The sequence below is a fragment of the Lipotes vexillifer genome, unplaced genomic scaffold (genome assembly GCF_000442215.2).
Source record: "Lipotes vexillifer unplaced genomic scaffold, Lipotes_vexillifer_v1.1 scaffold1010, whole genome shotgun sequence".
Lineage (NCBI taxonomy): Eukaryota > Metazoa > Chordata > Mammalia > Artiodactyla > Lipotidae > Lipotes > Lipotes vexillifer.
Window position 1 is genome coordinate 778,567 of NW_006794157.1, and position 8,796 is coordinate 787,362.

An 8,796-nucleotide genomic window follows, 5' to 3' on the forward strand; every position below is an offset into this window, starting at 1 on the left:
TGCCGTCGTTTTTTATTTTTTTTTTTTTTTTTCTGTACGCGGGCCTCTCACTGTTGTGGCCTCTCCCATTGCGGAGTGCAGGCTCCGGACCCGCAGGCTCAGCGGCCATGGCTCAGGGGCCCAGCCGCTCCGTGGCATGTGGGATCTTCCTGGACCGGGGCACGAACCCGTGTCCCCTGCATCGGCAGGCGGATTCTCAACCACTGCGCCACCAGGGAAGCCTGCTCTTTGATATTTGATAGCATTTTACCCACAGTAGAGCGTCTTTCAAAACGAGTCAATTTTCTCAAACCCTGCCGCTGCCTTATCACCTAAGTTTATGTAATATTCTAAATCCCTTGTCATTTCAAGAATTTTCACAGGATCTTCACCAGGAGTAGACTCCATCTCCAGAAACCACTTTCTTTGCTCATCCGTAAGAAATAACTCCTCATCCATTCAAATTTTATCATGAGATTGCAGCAATTCAGTCACATCTTCAGGCTCCACTTCCAAATCTAGTTCTCTTGCTGTTTCCACCACATCTGCAGTTACTTCCTCCACTGAAGTCTTGAACCCCTCCAAGTCATCCATGAGGATTAGAATCAACTTCCTCCAAACTCCTGTTAATGTTTGATATTTTGACCTCTTCCCACGAAACACAAATATTTGTAATGGCATCTAGAATGGTGAATTCTTTCCAGAAAGTTTTTGATTTAGTTTACCCAGATCCATCAAAGGAATCACTATCTGTGGTAGCTATAGCTTTACAAAATGTATTTCTTAAGCAATAAGACTTGAAAGTCAACTTTACTCCTTGATCCATGAGCTGCAGAATGGATGTTGTGTTAGCAGGCATGAAAACGACATTAAATCACATTGTACGTCTCTGTCAGAGCTCTTAGGTGACCAGGTGCATTGTCAATAAGCAGTAATATTTTGAAAGGAATCTCTTTTTCTGAGCAGTAGGTCTCAGCAGCGGGCCTAAAATATTCATTAAGCCATGTTGTAAACAGATGTGCTTTCACCCAGGCTTTGTTCCATTTATAGAGTACAGGCAGAGTAGTTATAGCATAATTCTTCAGGGCCCCAGGATTTTCAGAATGGTGAATGAGCATTGGCTTCAGCTTAAAGTCACCAGCTGCATTAGCCCTTAGCAAGAGAGTCAGCCTGGTCTTTGAATCTTTGAAACCAGGCACTGACTTCTCCTCTCTAGCTATGAAAGTCCCAGATGGCATTTTCTTCTGGTACAAGGCTGTTTTGTCTACATTGAAAATCTGTTGCTAAGTGTAGCCACCTTCATTCATTATCTCAGCTGGATCTTCTGGATAACTTGCTGCAGCTTCTACATCAGCCCTTGCTGCCTCACCTTGCACTTGGATGTTACAGAGACGGCTTCTTACCTTAAACCTCATGAACCAACCTCTGCTGGCTTCAAACCTTTTTTCTGCAGCTTCTTCACCTTTCTCAGTCTTTGTAGAATTGAAGTGAGTTAGGCCCTTGCTCTGAATTAGGCTTTGGCTTAAGTGAATGTTGTGGCTGGTTTGATCTTCTATCCAGAGCACTAAAACTTTCTTCATATCAGCAGTGAGGCTGTTTTACTTTCTTACCGTTCGCGTGTTCACTGGAGTACTGCTTTTAATTTTCTTCAAGAAAAGAAGAGATATGGGAACATATGTATATGTATAACTGATTCACTCTGTTATAAAGCAGAAACTAACACACACACACACACAAAAAGAAAATTTTGCCTTCACAACTTGGCTGTTTGGTGCAAGAGGCCTAGCTTCTGGCACATCTTGGCTTTTGACATGCCATCCTCACCAAGTTTAATTATTTGTTTGATTTAAAGTGAGAGATGTACAACTCTTCCTTTCACTTTAACACTTAGAGGCCATTGTAGGGTTATTAATTAGCCTAATCACAATATTGCTGTGTCTCAGGCAGTAGGGAGGCTGCAGGAGATGGAGAAAGAAGAGGGAATGGCTGGTTGATGGAGCAGTCAGAACATGCACAACATTTATCAGTTAAGTTTGCTGTTTTCTATGGGTGTGGTTCATGGTGCCTGAAAACAATTAGGTTAGTCACATCCAAGGTCACTGATCACAGATCACTATAACAAATATAATAATAATGAAAAAGCTTGAAGTATTGTGATAATTACCAAAATGTGGCACTGAGACACGACATGAGCAAATGCTGTTGGAAAACTGGTGACAATACATTTGTTTGACTGCAGGGTTGCCCCAAATCTTCAATTTGTAAAATATGTAGTATCTGTGAAGTGCAATAAAGTGAAGGGCAATAAAAAGAGGTGTGCCTGTAGCTGGAAGTTTTCACCTTTTGACCGTCTTCCTCCAATTCCTTCTCCCCCGACCCTCTGCCTCTAGCAAAACCGCAAGTCTGATCTCTTTTTCTATGAGTTTTTTTTTTTTTTTTTTTAAGATTCTACATATAGGTGAGATCATATAATATTTGTCTTTCTCTCTCTGACTTAGCATAGTACCTTCAAGGTCCATCCATATTGTTGCAAATGGTAGGATTTCCTTGTTGTTGTTTTTTTAATGGCTGAATAATATTTCATTGAAATATACAAGTGTCGATGGACACTTAGGTTGTTTCCATGTCTTGGCTATTGTAAATGATGCTGCTATGAACATGGGGGGGCAGATATCTTTTTGAAGTAACTGTTTTCATTTCCTTTGGATATATTCCCATAAGTGGACTTGCTGGGTCATATGGTATTTCTATTTTTACTTTTTTGAGGAACCTCTGTACTGTTTTCCATAGTGGCCACACCAGTTTACATTCCCATCAACAGTGTGCTAGGATTCCCTTTTCTCCACATCTAGGTCAGCATTTGTTATGTCCTGCCTTTTTGATTATGGCCATTCCAGCAGGCATGAGGTGTTATCCCACTGTGGTTTTAATTTGCATTTCTCTAATGACTAGTGATGTTGAGCATCTTTTCATGTACCTGTTGGCCTTTTGCATATATTCTTTGGAGAAATGTCTATTTGGGTCCTTTGCCCATTTTTTAATGGGGTTATTTGTTCTTTTTTGCTATTGAGTTGTATGAGTTTTTAATATATTTTGGGTATTAACCCCTAATTAGATATGTGGTTTGCAGATATTTTTTTCCCATTGCATAGGTTGTCTTTTCACTTCATTGATGGTTTCTAAAAGCTGTACAGAAGCCTTAGTTTGATGGAGTCCCACTTTATTTTTAATTTTCTTGCCTGTGCTCTAGGTGTCATATCCAAATAATCATTACCAAGGCCCATATCAAGGAGCTTTATTCCTATGTTTTCTTCTAGGAGTTTCATGGTTTCAGGTCTTACACTGAAGTCTTTAATACATTTGAGTTAATGTTTGTGAGTGCTGTAAGAGATGGGTCCAGTTTTATTCTTTTACATGTGAAATCCAATTATCCCAGCACCATTTATTGCAGAGACTGTTTGTTTGTTTGTTTTTCCATTGAGTATTCTTGGTTTCCTTGTCAAACATTAGCTAACCATACATGCTTGGGTTTATTTCTGGGCTTTTGATTCTGTTCTATTTGTCAATTTGTCTGTTTTTATGCCAGTACCATACTGTTTTGATGACTATAGCTTTATAGTATAACTTGAAATCAGAAAGTGTGATGCCTCCTGGTTTGTTCTTCTTTCTCAGGATTTCTTTGGCTATTCAGGGTCTTTTGTGGTTCTATATAAATTCAGGAGTGCTTTTTCTACTGTAAAAAATGCCATTGAAATCTTGATAGGGATTGCATTGATTCCTTACTTTCTTACACAACAAGATGTTCCAGACTCACACTTGTACTCATTTATTTATTTATATCTTTAAGGCCTTATAGATTCCCATTTAATTCAATGGTTGTAAGCCATCACTATCATTATTTATTTTAAAGTAACTTCTCCTTTCAGCTCCAGTTTCTTTCCCCTCAAATTCATCCTATACTTTAACCAGATTAATCTAAAATTTTGGTTTGGCTACTGTCATTATCTTTTGATCAAGCTGGCAGTTTTGAAGAAGCAGGAAAAAATCCAAGCTTCTTACCTGTCGTTCAAGACACCCCACACTCTGTCCTCGTCATTTCAGGAGTTAGTGAGAAGATGATTGTAGCAGCGCTTTTTAGAACCCTCAGCTATGATCACATTCAAATCCATAAGGACTTGTAAGATGAGGACTTCTGCTGGGGTTTTATTTTCTAAATTTCAGAGATGGCAGATATGATTGACTGACTGTTTCACATCATATTTCAATTGCAACTGCTCTTGACAGTTATTTTTGATTGATTTTCCTCCTTGGTGAACTCTTGCAACAGATATCAGAAAAAAAATCAACATGTCAGTATTCAATGCTGTTAGCCTAAAGCCAGCAAGAAAGCAAATAGACAAGCCTATAACCAATCAGCCCAACCTCCTCCCTGTTATCGAACTTCTCTATTTTTTCAACCCCCAAGTAAACATAATATATGCCAAATTTGATGTTTGGGTTAGATTCTTTCTGCCCTGTACAGGTTCCTGAAGGGGTCTCCCAGACTTTCTGCTATTCCCTCCAACGCCGCCTTTGAAGAGTGCTGTGATGAATTGCACCAGTAGTGCTGTAGGTGGCGCTGTGTACCAGTGCATGGTGGTCAGCGTATCTCCAAGATTTCCGTTTGGCGAAGGCAAGGCGTCTGGCATCCTTTTAGTTAAACTTGATCTATCTGTTCAGCTTCTGTGGAGCAAGTCTGAGAAACAGATTAGCCAATTTCTGACCCAAAACGGAAGGTCAGCCATTCTGTAGCATTCTGTAGCATGCTCAAATGTAGCATTCACCGTAGGCTGGATCATATCCTGGGCTGAGTTTTGGAATTATGCCCACAGACCGTGAAAATGACCCTGAGGTGTTTCTTCTGAGCCTTTGCCTGGGCAGTCTTTTCTGGGTTTTGTACTTGGAAGCAGAGACTACATTAAGGTCACATTCTAAGCCTGTGAGGGTGGGGAAATTGGGTTGACCGTAATTCATTGGCTTTCTTTTAAGCAGCAAGGCTGCTTGGTGTTTTAGCTGACATAGCTCAATTTCTAAATCCAATATTGCCCTTTAAAGTGGGGACGACTTGAGTGAGGTCTTTGTTGCTCCCACCCCCGATCCAGGTCTTCGGAGCTCTTTTGTGTTAAAAAACCTTCCTGACCGTTCAGGAGCGTCAGTCTCACGTCACAGCGTCGTGGAGGCTGTGATCGTGTACTGCACAGCACCTAATAGCAGGGTGCTAAGTGTATCATTTGCCAGCCGAGCTGCAGGATCGCAAATTCCTTAATTAAACATGGAGGCTTTGGGTTTCATAAAATGAACCCGTGTCCTATTTTTACAGAATTTGAATCTGTAGAATTGAGAGAAATGAAAAGCACTTTAGAACCGTGTGCTGGATGACCTGCCACAATTCTAATTTCCTAAACACATTTACTCAAGGCATGTCTAACTCCTTGTCTCTTATAGTTTCCTGTGTTGAAGGGAATGAGATGACACTTCCCATCACATTTCTATAATGAAGTTATTATAGTCGAATTTGATTATTTTTATTTTCCCCTGTTTATTGTTTTCCGATGACTTCCCTTTTCACTTGTGACCAGTAGATGGCTCTATGGCTTTCCTTGATCTGACACATTAGTTTGGTGCCACTTAATGTCTGAAGTTCATTCACTTTTGCCCTGGCTGGTGGGGAAATCTTGAGCTGTTTCATTCAGTCCCACAGGTGAGGAGAATGGTGGATGGATGTTCTCCCCACCTCCCATCACCCCATAACCATCTCTACCTTCGGTGTCTGTATCTTTGAGAGCTGCAGGTGTGTGTGTGTGTGTGTGTGTGTGTGTGTGTGTGTGTGTGTGTGTGTGTGTAGGGGGTAGTCCCCTGGAGTAGTCAGGTGATGGAGCAGTCAGATACTGACCAAGTCTGGGGCACACGGGCAGCAGTCCTTCTGGGTGGTTGGTGGGCAGTGTGCAGGCTACTGCTGATAAAAGAACCTCTCCAGATGTCACAGGGCACGATGACTAGCATGGCTTCTCAGATCTGGGGGTATAGAGTGCTTACTCTCATGGAATGGAGTCTGGGCCATCTGTGAGCACGAACTCAGCTTCCATTTGTCTTCCTGGCGCTGGGGGTTGTTGCTTGAATGCAGGGGGAGTGAGGGGCGTGCCTCTGGATGCTGCCTGTGCTTCTGTCCACACAGTTTTTCCAAGTGAGGGCCCTTTGTTGAATCCCTCATTGCTTCCCTTTCATCACCCTTCCCTTCTCCTTCCCCATCACTCACCCTAGGGGTGGGGAAGACTCTTGGTGCCCAGTCATATATTTTCTAAATCTTTTTGTGTTACCTTTTTGAGGTAGAGATTGCTAGTACTCACCCACATCTGGTTCTCCTTTTCTTCTTGGGCACATGTGAAGATGAAGCTTTTCAGTCTCTCCTGCAGTTAGGTGGGTCATATGACTTGTTCTGGACAATAAAATGTGAACGGAAGTGGCATTTTCTGATTCCAGGTGGTTATGGATGGAATTGTGTCCTCTCCCTCCCCTCCAACCTTCCCAAATTCATGCGTTGAAGCCCAACCCCCAATGTGACTATATTTGGAGAGAGGGCCTTTAAAGAGATAATTAAGGTTAGATGAGGTCAAAAGTGTGGGGCCCTAATCCAACATGTGTCCTTATAAGAGCAGGAAGCAACACCAGGGATGTGTGCACAGAGGAAAGGCCGTGTGAGGACATAGAAGGCAACTATTGGCAAGCCTAGGAGAGAGACCTCAGGAGAAACTAAACCTGCTGACACCTTGATTTTGGACTTCTTTTCTCCAGAACTGTGAGAAATCAAATTCTGTTGTTTGAGCCGCCCAGTCTGTGGTATTTTGTTATGGTGGCCTGATCAGAATAAATATACAGGCTGAGGAATGTGAGCTCTTTATTCTCTTTCTTCCTTTGTTGCACTGACCTTCAAGGCCATGTGTTCCAAATGATGTTGCCAAAAGATGGAGGAGGAAGGCTCAACCCAGATAAGTTTTCTTGTGTCAAGCCGCTGATATTTCGGTTCAATTTTTGCTGTAGGATAGCCTGATGTTAATCAGGCAGACTAATTCAAACTGGACCTTGCCTTTTGAAAACAAAAGTTAAGCATCTGACCTTTTGGTTCTGCAGTTCCATGGGATGAGGCAGTGGGTGCCTCATGTCTGGATGTATGAGTGAGGCTGGCTCACAGGGTAACTGGGAATATGGAGGTTAACAGAATTGGTTAATACATCAAAATATTATACTGCTGCAATTACATAGGGCCCAAGGGACCTAAAAGGTTTCCTCTTGGTGTTCAAGCTGTGCCCTCTTGGTCTCAGAGATTCGCTAAGATGTTCGAGGTGGGGTTCAAGGGCAGGGGGGACTTTGGCTTTTCTCTCTTTAATCAGATCAACTCGTTCTTATATCTGTTAGGGTTCTGTGTGAGATTTAATTTAAATGAAGAGTTCTGTTGCTAAAGAAATTTTTAAAATCACTGTGATAGTTCCGTGGTCAAAGAAATACAGGTTTTATGAGTATATGAAGTCCTTGCAGTTTGAAGGTAAGTTTGATCTAGCCAGAGCTCTTTGTCGATGGGGTCAAGGTCATAGGCCTCAGTTCAGCTCAGTTTTTTGATCCTCTAGGTGACTAGGAAAGAAAATCTCTGACTCATGGAAATAGACTTGTACAAAGTGCAGGATTTATTTATTGTGGGTTTTCATATATTAACTTATGTTTATAAAATATATTTATGGAAGACACCAATGGCGTACAGTGATGCAACAGTGATACTAAAATCATGGCCTTAAATGGCATATATGTTTCGCATGCTGTCATTCCCCATCCTGTGCTCACAGCAGACATTGCTAATTGATCACAACTCATTTCCACAGAGCCCAGATGTAGCTCTACAATTCTCAATACAGTGCTCTAGGAAGCCTCTTCCAACTAATTGGTATTAGCACATGAAATGAGACCTCTTTTTTTTTTTATCATCTTTATACATAATCAGTAACGATTGGGATTCAATGTTGGGTTTTAGAGCTGTGGTAAAGTTGGTAACTGAGTGGTCAGTACTTCTGGAGGCTCACAATGACCATGCTGACCACACTTTTCAGACTTAAGTTAGAAATGTGTTCCACATCAAAGTCCTAGTGAGGTTGAGTGTTTGAAATGAGAATGTATCAGTCAAGATCCTGATACATTCAGGATCTGGTAACAGATGGCATAGCCAAAGTGATGAAACTGCAGAGACCTTACTGAAGGGGCTATTGACAGAGGTCAGGGGAACCAAAGAGGGATGGTGAAGCATCCAGGTACCAGCAAAAGTGAGAAGCCATTCTCATCCCTTGGCCTGAGTGGCCAGGAGAAGGGACAGCATTACAGGATCCTGGGGAGAACTGGGGACCTGGAAGGGGGACCTGCCTAGGATCCACATCCTCTATAGGATCTGTAGCCTTAGGCTGAGGGACATAACTGAGGCAGATGAGGCAGGGAGAGGGCTGCGGGGGTAAACAGGCTGGCCCTTCTTTATTGCTACCACTTGATCTTTTGGTGCCTTCTAATTTCTGAACAGCCCCTTCAGTAAATTCTCTGCAGTTTAATGAGGAAGCCAGAGGGTGAGGAGCTCACGTGATACAGACCACAGAGGTTAACTGCTGGGATACAGAGAAGGGGGGAGATTGGGTCTGGTGGGTGGGACAAAGAGTAAGCAGCACAGAGAGGTATCTGCACCAGGCCAGGGACTTCATCTGACATGTTCATTGCTGTGTCTCCAATATCTGGAGCAGAGTTGGACAC